Source organism: Microtus ochrogaster, linkage group LG3 (assembly GCF_000317375.1).
Source record: "Microtus ochrogaster isolate Prairie Vole_2 linkage group LG3, MicOch1.0, whole genome shotgun sequence".
Lineage (NCBI taxonomy): Eukaryota > Metazoa > Chordata > Mammalia > Rodentia > Cricetidae > Microtus > Microtus ochrogaster.
In genome coordinates, this window is record NC_022029.1 from 34,007,465 (window position 1) to 34,022,815 (window position 15,351).

A 15,351-nucleotide genomic window follows, 5' to 3' on the forward strand; every position below is an offset into this window, starting at 1 on the left:
CCACCAGCAATGGATGAGTGTACCCCTTTCTCCACAACCATCAAAATTCTTCACAGATCTGGAGAAGACAATAATCAAGCCATCAATTCTTAATAAACATTATTATTGTTGTTGTTGCCATTATTATTATTTAGACTTTCAAAAGCATAAAATAAAATGAACAATTCTTTCAAATTCTGCTTGTTTGAAAGAACTTACTTTTATCATGGTTGCTGTGATTTTAATAACTATTTGGCAAATTAAAGGTGGAGCATGCCAAAAGATGCTATTTCATGAGCGAATGCTTGCCTCTTGGAAACCCTTCTGAAGCAGATTCCACACAAGTCTAAAAAAGTTATTTGATCTGAAATTCCCTTTTTTTGTGCTAACTTAGCATGAGGATTGACATGCTTTATTGCCTATTTTATATATTATATTTTACAAGAAATCTTTCCTTTAGTCTTCATAACTACCTCTGAAATGGCACCAAGAGGTATTAGAAAAGTTGAACAAGGTCACACAGTAAGCATATGTGCTAAAGATGAAATCAGATTAAAGTGTGTTTCAGTTTGGAGATAATCATTTACCATAATTCACTACAGCAAGAACTGAAGATAACAAAATGAATGCAGAGGCTGAAGAGCTGGCTCAGCTGTTCAGAGAGCTTAATGTTGTTTGAGAAGTCCCTGGTTTGGTGGTTTGGTTCCTGCATCAGGAGCTCATAACCACCTGTCAACTCAGTTCAAAAGGATTCAATGCCCTTTGGCCTCTGAGGGCAACCACATGAGGTACACGTAAACTCACAAGGACACAAACAGACACAGGAAATAAAATAAATAAAAACTTTAATTATAACCTTCATGTAGTCTTTGGAAGGAGAAAATTAAGAAAAGAATTAAATTATATTAATCTCATTCATGATGACATTGTATTTGTGACAAGGACACCATGAGGATTACAAGAATACTACATGATTAACATACAAGGAAAGGTACTTACATGATGATGGACCAGACTACAAAGTTCAAGGTTATTTGTAAAGTTCAAGGATACTAGGAAACAGAAAAGAAGATATGAAACACAAGTAAACATCAAAAATCAAAATGAAATATAGAAAATTATATTGAGTGGGGTTATCAGAATGCTACTCGTCTTCTCTCATATGAGGATCCTAGCTTCAAATCTGTTGTATGCTTAACACTGAGGGCACATGGAACCTATGAAACAGGCCATTTGTTGGGGAGACTAATTTGGGGAGGGGATAATAAAATTCATTCAGGTAGTATAGTAACAGTGATGAACAAATCGGGGAACAGATGAGGACTTAGGACAACCCTATTACCTTATAATCCAAGTTTATAAAAGCAGATACTGCAAGAATGATAGTAGAATACATGCAAAAATGCGGAGATGGATACTGGAGGTTAAAGATTTTTGGAGGATGGAAGTAGGGGGTGGGGAAACGAAAACTAAGATTAAGGATGTATGAAGGAACCTTATGAGACCTCACTATACATACTGAACAAAAACATCCCACATCAATGAAATGCTGCTCTCAGAAGACATGGGTTATTAATTAAAATTTCGGTGCCAAGTACAGGCAATCTCTCCATGAGTAATTGTCTGCACATGCCCCAGGGTCACTCAAAACAATACAGAGATAAGGAAAAAGTACAGAAAATTATTGATGAGAACTGTGGATGGTTTCTGTGACAAACATGACATATAGAATCTATTTGTGGAGGAAATGTAGGAGAGTTTGGAGCCTCATGTCAGAAAAGCCCTTAGACGAGTGGGTAAGAAGACTCTAATGGGCTTTTTCACTGTGGATTTAGTAGACTAGGATGCAGATAGCAAAACTCTTCTAGAAGCTTCAGTAGAGGAACAGAGACATTGGCAGAAATTTAAAAAGAGGTCATTCATATTATACTCTGGTAAATAACTTAGCTATATTTTCTTAAACCAATAAATACCTAAGTGAGCTCAAATTCAAAAGTCATGCCCTGGTTTATTTGGTGACAGGAATATCATGATGCATAGTATTTGGGTTGTAGCACAGATATTGTTGGGTGTGTGTGTCCAGGTTTACAATGATAACTCTGAGTAAAAGCAGAACATGAAAACTTTTGAAAACTGTAAAATGTGCTGAAAAAAAAAAGTGATACATGTGACCCTGAACTTGTAGATAGGCAGATGTGGACAAGCTGGCTACAGTTATTAGACATCCACATCATTTAAGGTAAATGGAGAGCTTTATTGTGTGGAGACTTCAGGGTAGGTGTCTAGAGGGTAAGATTCTACCATCTGCATTAATAATAATCATAAAAAGGAGATCATGAATCTGAGAGGGGAGACAAACACTGGAGGAATTGGAGACTGGAGAGGAATGGGTTGAGATGAGGTAAACACAATATTCATAAAAGAAAAACTTAAAGAATAAATTTTATAAATTAATTATAAATAAATGGTATTTTCAAGGTTTCAGAACATATTAAATTCAAACTAATTGGGAGTTTCCTAAGCAAGCAGGATTACCTAGGGAAGTCTTTCCCCTAGTTGGGTAAGGTATGCCTTCAGAGGCCTCTCCTGCAGAAGTCTGAGGGACCATGCTACAGATCACATGAACTGGCGCTGGAACTTAGCATTGACAGCAATATGCTACTTTTCTGGCATCTGGAGTCCAAGAATTACAGATCATTTAGTCCAAGGTCCAGGTTGTATTGCAGACAAAGGAATATTGCAGACAAAGTCAGACAAAGGAATAGCACTGATTGTCTTGCAGAGAGCAGGAGAAGCAAATACGTGAAGCTGTGAAGGTAAAGCCTGGCTTACACTGGGGACGCTGGAATGGTGGCAATGATAAGAAGATGTAGAACACTGGAAGTGGGGTCAACTGAGAGACCAGCTATGCTGCAGGACTAAGCTCTTCAGAGGCAAGTTACCCAGGACATTGTTGCCAAGATGATGTCTGCAAGAGCTTCAGATGTTGAACATGGAGCTTCAGAACTTCTTGTTTTTGTTGCGTGGTGTCAGCCTTAATCTGATCTCTCCTTGCTAGCTTATTTTTCCTCTCCATTGGAATAAGAATTCCAATTATGTGCTATGGTGTACATCTATCTATCTATCTATCTATCTATCTATCTATCTATCTATCTATCTATCTATCTATCTATCTATCTATCTATCGTCTATATAGTCATCCATCATCTATCTATCATCTTCTTCATAATCATATATGTTTTTTTTTTAAATTACAGTAGTCAATAGCTAAGTTTGCCTTGAGTCTTAGAAGAAACTTTAGTTTCATACAATATGGGAGTTGATATGATTTTGGGGACTTTGAAGTGCAATTGAATGAATTTTACATAAGACTATTGGAATTGGGAGAATGTTAAAGTTTAAAAGTGGAACATTCCACACAGGTTCTTGTGTTTAAACAACTGGCGCTGTGAGGTGATGCTTTCAGAATCTTTAGAGCCTTTTGGACTTGGACTTAGCTGGTGGATACAGGGTAACAGGAGCAGACCTAGAGGTTTAAGGTGTGACCACTTCTGGCCAAAGGTTGTGCTTCCTAGTATGTCATATAACAACTAGCTATCACTCAATCCAGTCACTACAGACCAAGCTCTTTGCCATGTCTTCTTTGCCATAATAGTCTTTGACCCCAAGAGCACTAAGACAAAATTAAGCCTTTATACCTGAAGTTGTTACTATATGGTATTTGGTTACACTAAACATGGTAGCTAATATATATCTGTGTCAGTGTTTTATTGCTGTTAAGAGACAACATGAACACAACACTCTTATAGGGGAAACCATTTCAGAGGTTTAGTTCATACCATCATGGCAGAGAACAAGGTGTCTTGCAGGCAGACATGGTGCTGGAGAAGTAGCTGAGAGTTCTCCATCCAGGATAGTTAGCAGCAGAAAGAGAGACTGGGCATGGCTTGGGCTTTGAAACCTCAAAGTCCACTACTAATGTCACACATCCTTCAACATTACTCCACCCACTCCAACAAGGGCACAATTCCTAATACTTCCAGGTAGTTCCAGGAAAAAGTCTTTGATCAGTTTTCAGGTCTGAGTCTTATTGGTTCAACCCCTATTTCTGCCTCCACATTTATAAACACCTGCTCAGAGAGAAAGTAAGACCTCAGGAGTGCTGCTTAGCTGTCAAGCATCATCAGACTTCTGCATTTGGATTTACTTCCTCCATCCTTATGGACTGGTGGCCCACTGTGCAACACTGTACAGGAAAGTGCTGGCACTGATGACTTCCCATATGGAAATGACAGTTGTCAGGAGATTATATGGTCAGTTAGACTCCTACAGTGCCATTCGCTTTGAGCGAAATTATCACTGCTGTAGTAGAAATCCTCCCAAAGTGATTCATTTCATCAACCTTCGGACTGTGGTCAGGACAAGCTCTGCATGTGTTCTTGCTTTTCTGGGAGAATTCATTACAACACAGAAGTCAGCATGGCTACTCAGTGTGATTTCCTGCCTAGCCTTATAAAATGCATCATATAACTTTCCAATAGATTAGCTCTAGGAAAATATAACTACTCCTGCCGACATCATATGGTTTCTTTTATCAGACATGGGCAAAAATATAGAGCAGAGCTGGTTTCTTTTTCTTTTTCCTTTTTAAAAATCTTTTATAGAAAACTGAAAATTAAGAAATGCACAAAGTAAAGTAACCACTATTTTGGGTCTTTATAGGATTTTGTCTTAAAATTCATATGACAATGCTTGCTTTTTTTTTATAAAAAAATAAGCACAATTACATGTCCTACATAATGGTTACCAAAAAGGGTGCTTTGAAAAGAACTACAGTGAATCAGCAAAATGCTCACCATTGTGTTTAAATTTGGGATCTCAGGTTTTTTTTTTTTTTTGACTTGATTTAATAATGGTTTGATCAATTTTACTTGTAATACAAAGGAAAATATAAAGAATTTTATCTGACTCTCAGATATCTCCTATCAGGGTTTAACTTACAGATTTGCTTTTTTGTTATTTTAATTATATTTTCCTCATTTTCTATCAATTTGATAAACTTTTAAAAGTGACAGGGACTATATTACACTTTATAAGACACAAAATGATTTTTATATAAATAGTTTAGAACATATCATGAATGTATTATTTGCTTTCATTTTAATAGACTGAAAAATACAGGTTATAATTTGAAAGGCTGCCTCATTATCTTTGAATGTCTTGCAAAGTAAAGAAAAGGCAAGTGAGAAGGCAAAAAATTAAATCGCACACATAGACACACCCATCTGAGGTAACATTATTTAAGTACTAGACAGTTCTACCTTTGAGGAATTATTTTATTATTCATGAGTATTCTCAAAAAACATGAATATGACAGCTAGAGAGCACCTACTGTCCCGGGTAGTTGATTTGAAAGCTCTTTCTGACCCTAAATTAGCTTTTATTCTAATTTCTCTAGCAGGGTGTGTGTGTGTGTGTGTGTGTGTGTGTGTGTGTGTGCGTGCATGTGTATGCACATGTGTTTGAGTCTGTGAGTGACAGTGTATGCATGCATGAGTGTATATAAATACATGGATGTGTGAGAATGTGTGTGTGTGAGAGTGCATGCACACAAATAATGTCCTTGTATGTTGCTTGGGGCAAGATACTGTAGGCAGGCCCCAGCTTTCCTTCTCTCCCTCCCACCATCACTCCTGGGGTTACAGTTGTGTGACAGTACATTTAATAAAGTAAGTACTGAAAATTTGAACTCAAGTCCTCATGTCTGGGCACTGAGCTCTCTTTACCGCAGAACCTAGCTCTGTAGAAAATGTTCTTCATGAGTCAAAGTGGATTCTCATGTGAATGCATGCAGAGACTTTTAGCCTTACCAATGAATTGAGGTTAGTTTTGCCAGTCAGCGAATTGAGTATTTCTAAGTTACAGGAATATTTATAAGACATTCAGTTAATGTCCTTCTCCAAGGTCCTAATAAAAATCTTGAACAGGAGAGGTTTCTGAGGTTGCCTCATGTAAGCTTTATTTAAGATTTCAGTACAAATTAGTCATTAGCTGAGTTGTTTTTTGTTGTTTTGTTTGTTTGTTTGCTAATACTTTCAACTATTGAGGTGTCTGTCCCACCATTCCACTCAGTTACTAACCCACTGTTCTCTTCAGTTGTAATAATATGGTTGAATTCTTTCTGTGTTTACTATATTTTTCTAGATAATCCTTTTCTATCATTGTGGTAATGGAAAGCAACAGAAAAATATTTCCACTTCAGGAAAGCTGATTTTTTTAATCTAAGAATTTAAGAATATATTCAGTAGTCTAATTGTCAGTTATAGGATAGAAACACAAACAAAGATACTTAGAGGTCAAAGTGGAAAAGAGCAGCCCGTTTTTGGACTTGATACAGAGAAGTCCACTTTAACTGAGTGAAGAGTGGCAGCTTTGGGGTACATATAAATAATGTAATAAGAATTTTAAAAAAATGGGATCTTCCAGAAAAAGTCTGGAGTAGAAAATGGTGTGATAGCAAAGGTGAAACTAGATCAGTGAAACAGTTTAAATAGCTTTAACAGGGTTAATGGAAAAATAAATGGCCAATTTTTAGATACTTTTACCTAAATACAAATCCAAAGACTTTCCTTTCATGTTGTCTTTCTTTCAATGGCTCCAAAAAAGAATAATCTCTTCATCTCAGTCCCCTTGGCCATTCCTGAGTGCATGCTGTGCAAAAGAGAGTGTAAAGGAACCCTATGGAGCATGGCCACAGGGTCTCACATTTAGTAGCTTTTAGCCATTTGTCTGAATGTTACTTGGATTTCCTACAGGAATGTTATAACATTTTAAATTTTATTTTGATGTATTATTTTTATGTGCATGATAGATGCAAAGACAGACTTGCAGTCAGGCAGCAGGCCACCTTTACCCACTAAGCCCTTTTGCAGGAATCAGAATTTTATTATTGAAACCCAAAGGTCACTTCTTTATTCATTCACCTTCATTTTGCTATTGTATCTAATGTAAGCACATTAAGAATTGTGACAAAGTCAGAGCACATAGACATGAAGGCCTCTTACTTTGAAGAACCCATGGCAAAAATCCACCTACTTCTCCACACTAGAGTGGCAATATCACACAATCTTACCACTTATTGCACAGATTTATAAATGAACATGTTTGGTAGTATATAAAATTGTCCTGAAAAGATTGTTGGTGTGTCGAATGTAAAATAGTAAATATTATTTTAAGAGCAAGAAAGTAATGCAGAGTCCATCTCTGTATGTGTGTGGTCATTCAATGATTTACATATTTCTAATCTGTCTTTGTTCCTCAACAATAGCATGGCACTTGCTGTAAAAATACTATTGTTACAAAAATACTATTTTTAAAACCAAATTGCAATTAAGAGACACTGAATGCTCAGAAGAGACAGGGTGGGTAAATGTTAGGGAAGTTGTATAAGAGTTATGTAAATCTGAATTTAAAACTTTGCCTTTTCTTTAAAATATGTTCCCCATTCTCAGTGGGATAAATGAGTTCTTTTCTTCATCACAGTATGCAAAGTCTTAACGAGAGAAAGCTTGGTCTAAATTGGTTGACAATTCATTTTGAAAGGAATGACTACATATTGACTATATCATTAGAAATGGGAACGCTAACTGAAATGAGTGGTTTTGTCTCTAAAGGATAAAATGCATGAATTCTATATCCCTGTAGACTACTAAAGTAGAAAAGTTACTTGTTAGAATCATACTGCAATTTCAAAACATTTTCTTTGAAAATTTAAATTCAAGGTCATTTAAAATTTAAATCCAGGCTGCTTACTTCTGGTGTTTGCTTAAGATTCTTCATTTTGGGGTCAGCTGTTAAGCCATCATTCACAATACTAGACCAGGGCTTCCACATCTTTCACTTAGTGATATTTCAATGCCTTTGTGTCTTTAATGGGCAGCTGTAACCTAACATGAATCTTTGTACAAATGATGTTGCAGCAAAGGTAATGAAATCACTTAGGTCTACACTGGAAACATCTTTAGCATGTTTCACGTTCATTCCACAGACAGAGTTTCTATGCTGTTGCCCAGTTCTCTGTCACTGTGAAGAGAAGGTACTTGAGATTATCAGTTACAACAGGGAGATTCTTACTGAGACTTATAGGTCAGCATGTACAGTCTGATGCTGTTTGGCTTCATTGCATGTGATGAGACAGAAAATAAAGGTAGAAACACTCAACAAGGGAACATGCTCATTTCATGAGCCACTAGAAAACAGTAAATGACACAGGAAAAACAAAGATTACAGTATTTCCTTCAAAGGCATGCAGCCAATGACCAACTTTTTTGATCGTTAGGCCAAATGTCTGAAAGGTTTCATCATCTGCACAATAGCACCAAGAACCAAGTCTTCAACATATGGGACATTATAGGGGAATCATTCAAGATCCAATCCCCATGTTTTCCTCTGAGGCTTGGAGATATGTGTTGCATTCCAAATGTATTAGTTGGGCCTAGCTAGCCCACAGTCTCTTATTCTCTACACTGTTTTTTAATTGTGAATAACAGTAACAGTCTCCATCTGTTGCAGAAAAGAACCTTTTTAGACACACCTGTGGGTCTAAAGATATATGTATTTGTACATGGTTAGAAATTACATAGGTTTTGGAAAATGACAGGCTCTCTTGTATTGTCTTTACCTCTCCAGCTATGACTAGATGGCTAGGTTTATAAAAATCAGGAATGAAGTCTCTCCAGTTATATAGATCTTTAATCTAGTTTGATGACCGGTGATTAACCACAAGCTAGAGGTCCCACTATTGCTTAACAGGGGTTATTTTGCCAATCAAGCTCTTATGTTTTTTGGCCTTTACAGTGCAGCAGTTCTACTGGTTTTCTTTCTCTCTTGGTAGCTTGCAGATTACTTTCAGACACTTTGAAATCCAGTCAACATGAAAGAGGCTCTCTGATCATTTCTAGCTCAATTCCTCCACCTCCTGTGTCTGAAGTGTGTGGTGTGAGCAATAAGGTCTTGACTTTGCGTTCTGGAAGGCAACAGGGGCAATGGAAGTGGAAATAGCTTACATTATTTTTAGAGTCTTTTTGACTCCACTGACCAACAAATTGAAGAGAGCTTTCCAATGTCTTTTAAAGTTTATTTTTTAACTGTTACATTTTTTTTCTTGGAGAGAACATCTTGAGGTGTACATGCACAGGTCAACACATAGCAGTTATAGAATCTGATGGTTTGGGTAAAAATGATATGTCTTGATGGGGACCACAGAAAATCTGAGTCATTGGCTGTCTTTTGGGATTATAAATAGAGCTAGCACTTCAGAAACTATATTGGTTTTGGAAAATGATTGTAATAGGTTCCATGATAGCTGTTCTAAGAGATTGTAGGTAATTGTCCAAATTCATCTGACAGGCAGCTAACTCACTTGACCTGGGGGTAAAGTGCACAAGAGTAAATGTTCTTCAATTGGCCTGGTCCCAAAATTGCTATGGCTAGAGATAGCCTGTGGTGACTGCCACAGATACAAACAGTAGACCTTGACATAAGTTGCTACTAGGAATTACTTATAAATTAACAAAAGGTAAAATCCCACATTTACTCCACCATGACAGCATTTCTTGAGTTCAGTATTTGTTAGACATTCATTCCCAGTCTATACTCAATGGTTTGATTTGTTTGCTGGCAATGACTGTGTTGGTGATGTATGACGGAATCCATTGTTAATAATCCATTTCCATTTTGTTGCGGAGAAGTGAGACCTAATGTGGTTCTCACTGCTCAGAGTTCCCTCAGTAACATACACATGAATCACTGCTACTCTTGTGGAGTGACACTCCTTTCCTCTTTCCTGTTCCCAAAGGATGGCTGCATGCTCTCATGTCACGACCTACCCAGTATCTTCAGCTCACCCACACTGATTAACAAAGAACTGCCCTCAGCACTGTGTCTGTTCTCTTTACCCAGCAAGATTCCTCAACTTCTGTGTTACTCCCAAGAGATTGGTGAGAGGCTATAGGGTAAATTGAAACAGTGTCAGCTTCATATTCCTGTCAGACACACAACACATTCAGAATAAGGAAAAACACCCTGATTACTTTAATAAGAATTAGTTTAGCATTTAGAAAGAGAGACTTCTGTATAATTGAGCAAGTAAATAGATTTACATGTATAGAAAAATTCAGTCAAAGCCTTCAAATATATCTATTTCCCACTCCATGCCCTGTGTATGTAAATCTCGAAATATGTAAAGCCCATTATTGATGAGATGGTTTTGATGCTAGAATATTTCATTTATACATGCTTGCCCCAAATCATCACTAAAACTGTGACTTTTCTCCTTTTATTGAAAGTAATTCAGAATCACTGATTTTCTGCAAACACTGCTCCTTAACACACACAGGAGAGATGTACACACACGCACATGAAGTTTCAGGCTACAGAGATAAGTATAATGCCACCCTCCTGACTCTGTTCGTTTTTTTTAGAAAAAAAAATAAATGCTACTTAAGAAACATCCTGAAACAAATGTCGGTAAGACAAGGATCATCTACACCACCCAGACATAGTATAAGAACGAAGGTGGTGGGCGCCTAGTCAGTTTGGATGTTCACCTTCCAAGATATGGAAGGAGGGGGGAGGACCTAAGACTTACCACAGGGCAGGGCACCCTGACTGCTCTTTGGACTGGAGAGGGAGGGGGAGAAGGGTGGGAGGAGGGGGAGAAGGGTGGGGGGAGGGGGGTGGGAGGCTGGGAGGAGGCGGAAACTTGTTTTTTTTCCTTTTCTCAATAAAAAAGAAAGAAAAAAAAAGCCAATAGGCTTAAGAAGTGTGAAAAAAAAAAGAACAAAGGTGGATATGATTCCCTATTCTTGAGAATAATGCCAGTAGTATTTGTAACTTCACACTATCTGAAAGAAAGTACTAAGTGGAGAAACCTTCCAAACAAGGTCATTTCCAAGTGATAGAGTATTTCATATGCTTACAGGACTTTTGTCCATATTATGATCATAAGAACACATATTAAGTTATGTGACCCAGACTGGCCTTCTGAGCTTCAGGGATCCTCCTGATTTGGCTTCTCCAAAGAGCTAGGACTACACTCATGTCCTCTCTTACCTGTTCTTTTAAATGTCATTCCCTAGCCCTCTGTTTTTCTATATACTATGGGTTTTCCAGAAGCATGGATCAAGAACAGAAATTCATGTTCATTTTTTTTCTGTGATGCTCCTACTCTCATTAAGTGGGGAAGAACCCTTAGTCCTCCAGGGATTGCTCATGATGTAAAGTATGGTACTAAACTTGAATAGTGCCTTTAACAATGTTCAGCTCTAATCAGTGAAGGCAAATATTTTCTTGTCAATTAGTTCTTAAGTTTGAACATATTGTCTTATTCAAAAACATTTTATTATAGTTAAAATGTCTCAGTTGTGTCTGAGGCAGTCACAGTGGACTGGGATGTAGAACTGTCTTACCAGCCAAGTATTTCACATTTCCTTTCTTCAAGCCCATGGCTCTGTAGGAAATTTAGAAAAATCCACAGCTTCACTGTGACTGAGAATCGGGGATGGTTCCAGTAAGCCAATCACATAACTTCATTTGAACACATTTTCCTAAGGAGTATGAACAAAAGAAGAAATTGAGGTTAGTAATTACTTCTTAAATTAGGTGCATGGTGACCTTGTACAAAATCCCCTACAATTCTGAGTAAAAAAGACACATTCCACAGCCCACAGTAGACAGCGATAATTACAGAAGTAATTCTGGAGGAAAAAGAACAGAAGCCTCTTCAAATTGTTGACTCCAGCTGCTCTCGTGAAATGAATCAGAAACTGAGCACTGCAGACCTCGCTTAGCAGTGGCTTTAAAGTTACAGGGGAACTAAGAATCAAAGGGGCAGGCTTGCAGAGTGAGCCTGCAGCAATATCTACACACAAGCACATGGAACCTCATGCTTTTAGTTACAATAAAAGCCAAAACTCATAGTTGTAGTTAAATGCTGCATTAATCATGTCTATAAAGCCATTATATTCTGTTTGGATTAGGTTTGAGTACTATCAGAATAACTCGACTGGAATAGTTATATAATCTACTGATGAAATGAAAGAGATATTTAAAGAAATAATAAAGCACACCCCCACAGTCAAGGTAGTAGGTACTCTCAGTCCCAGTCCAGAAGGGTGGTCAGGACTTGTTCATAGGAAGTAAACATCCCCAAGGAAATCAAGTTACTGCTATTTGTCTCTGTGTTGGAAGGGAGGAATTGGTAGTCCGTGTTGGGGAGAACTCAAATCTTCTTTCAATTTACTAGTTCAGTGGTCATGAAGATATTGAAACTGAACTCTCCAAGGGGAAATAACAGTGGATAGATTGGGTTTTAGTTACGGGATCTAAGGGTTAAACACTACAAAGAAAATAGAGGAGAAGAAAAAGCACAGAGGTCCAGACACTAAGGATCAGTGGGGCTATATATGGAGGGAGATCCCATTGAATCTGTTGCCACGCCTGCTCCCCAGACAGTCTAAGGAAGGCTGTACACAATAGTGTGAGATAGTAGAAGTTATCTAAGCCCCTTTCTAAGACAAACTCCTAGGACAGTGTGAAGATCAGATTTGTGTTCTATTATCCAACTACAATTAAATATATCACCTAAGATCACAAATTTGATCCCTGACTTGTGTGTTCTTTCTGTTTGAATACAAAACAACATAGAAAACAAAACAAAAAACAACTGGGTCTTCAAATTGTAGATACTACATCATCAGACTGCTTAGTAAAACCTCCTCATTCACTTTTCCACCTCCGATTTTATAACCACCACAAGGGAATTTCTGCGCTTCTTTATTTAAGGCCAGTGTGAAACAACATTAAGTGACCCCAAGCTGGAAGGGAAGAGAGCTGCATCTTTGCTATGATTGGTTTTAGAGCTAATGGAACTGATGTTTTTCAGCCTGCTTGAAGAGAGTTCCTTGGGAAGATATTCCCCACAGTCATCTCAAGAAAAGTTCAGATCTACATTTTTAGAGAACAGAATGTGATTTCATCCAAAGATCTGAAACACTCTTTGAACTTTTTTCTAATATGTTTTAATGTAAGTGTTAATTCTGCCTCTTCCTTTGTATTCTGAGTCCTTGTAATGGCATTTAAAGTCATAGTAGAGTAAACTCTGGAGAAAAGAAAAGAAAATGAGTATTTTTACAAAAAGAAATCATGGAGTTTAGGAAACTTAGGGACAGATCAACTTTCTCTTTTTGGAATATGAACTAAGTGTTTTATTCTCTCTCTCCTTCCATCCTCTCTCTACCCCTTCTCTCCCAATTCTCAACTCTCTCTCCCTCTCTCCCTCCCTCCTTTTTTCTCTCCACTGATTCTTTCCCGACATCTAATCTAGTATGGAATATACTGTCTTTATAAGTTCTGTTATTGCCTCATGATCTAGTTTCCCTGGAGACAGATGAAGCTGGGAGTACTGATGGTCAGTGTAGAAATGATGAGGCTAACCTCAACTCAGCTAAGAAAGCAATGCTCTCTGGATACCAAGGAGCTTCCCTAGGCAATGATTTGCAAAGAGGGAGATTTGAATCAGGAACTCTCTAGAAGCTGAACTGGTGCACTGAGTGTCTTCTGATAATCTTTTACTACATAAATAGGGGATTTATTTTGTGTTATTTATCCAGGAAGGGAATTGTAAGTTATTATTTCCATTTCTCCAAGCAGAGTTACATTAAACCAAATGTGTGAACTAAGGAAATATGCTGTGAGATAAGCTCACGTTTTTTTACAAAACACCATGCAGACACATGGAGCCTGCAATTCTTTTAGGGGCTTCCAGACCACTACACTTGAATCACAAATAAATAATTTTCACAGAAAAAGAATTGGGAAATAGAAGCAGAATTATAAAGTCACAGACAAGCAAGGCATCTGAAGTTGTTTTGTTTTTTTGCTTTTACCATTGTAACCTCAGAATTTTAGCCTGAAGGTAGAAACACCTAAGTCAACACCTTTAGTCCTGTCAAACAAGTCAGTGACACTGACATGACTAGGTGTTTCGTGAAATATTTTTCAAGTCACCACTGTAGCCAAATCAGACCTGTTGGCTGCTTGTTGGCAAAAGAGAAACAGCAGTTTGCATGGATTAAACTTATTTTTTTTTTAATTTTTCAAGACAAGGTTTCACTGTAGCTTTGAGCCTGTCCTGGCACTAACTCCTGTAGACCAGGCTGGCCTCAGTCTCATAGAGATCCACCTGCCTCTGCCTCCCAGGTACTGGGATCAAAGGTGTGCACCACCACTGCAATGTGACTAACTTCAGCTTATTTTGTGGAAATCTGAAAGATTAAGTAAATTAAGGCAAAACAGGTAGCTAGCAAGTACTTCATTTAGAAGAAGAAAAAAGTATGTTTTTTTTTTAATATTTTTAGGTTTCCTGGTAATGACAAGAATAGACATTTTTTAAACTGTATCTGATTTCTTAGTGAGGTGGCAATTACTACACTCAGTGACAGAGAACAGTATGTGTCCAACTGTGACCCAGCTGGCTTTAGTCTTAAATCAAATCTAAGGGTCTTATTTTTGTCATGTCTGAACAAATGAACTAGTATATACAGGCAATTAAAATGTAGTATTCATAAACTTGTCATATGATATATACTTATTTCATGTATTTCAATATGAATACAGGTACCATGGAACAATTATTCAAATATCATGTCTATATGCCATAAAACGATATCAATAGGATCTATGGAAAAATGCATCTTGTATGTATTTATAATTACATTATGTATATAATATGCAATATCTTTTCCATAAAGCATGCAATCAGAATTCAAAGAGCAAAATGTAGCTCTTACATAAAAAATATGCAAATTTTTTTCAGGGAAAAATACTAAAGATGAATAATCTCCATTTGTTTTTCACACATATTTTAATGACATTTTTCAGCATCTCAGAGACCCTTGCTCTCTATTTTTGTTCTTATAATAAAGTCAGTGTAGATAGGAAGAGGTTAAGGCAGACTCAATTATCTACATCACAAAGCAGGATCCAGGTGCTCATCCTTGAGTCTTCTGATGGTCTCTGTGGTCAATGGGCACTGATACTTGTGTAACCACTATTTGTCTTCATGTATTTTACAGTATAAGTAGGTAATTGTTATAAGCAAATCTAGCTACTTAAAGTATGGCAGACTGAGGTATCTCAAATAACCTCTAACTTAACCTCTACCACAGATGTTTTGGAGATTTAACTGGTGATGAATTATATTTTATGGCAGTTTGAAAAGTCTTGCCGGAAGCAATTACTGAAAAATAGCATAAAATATGCTGGTAGACCACACAGATAGACTCTTTTTTATTGATTTTTCTTTCTTTTTTT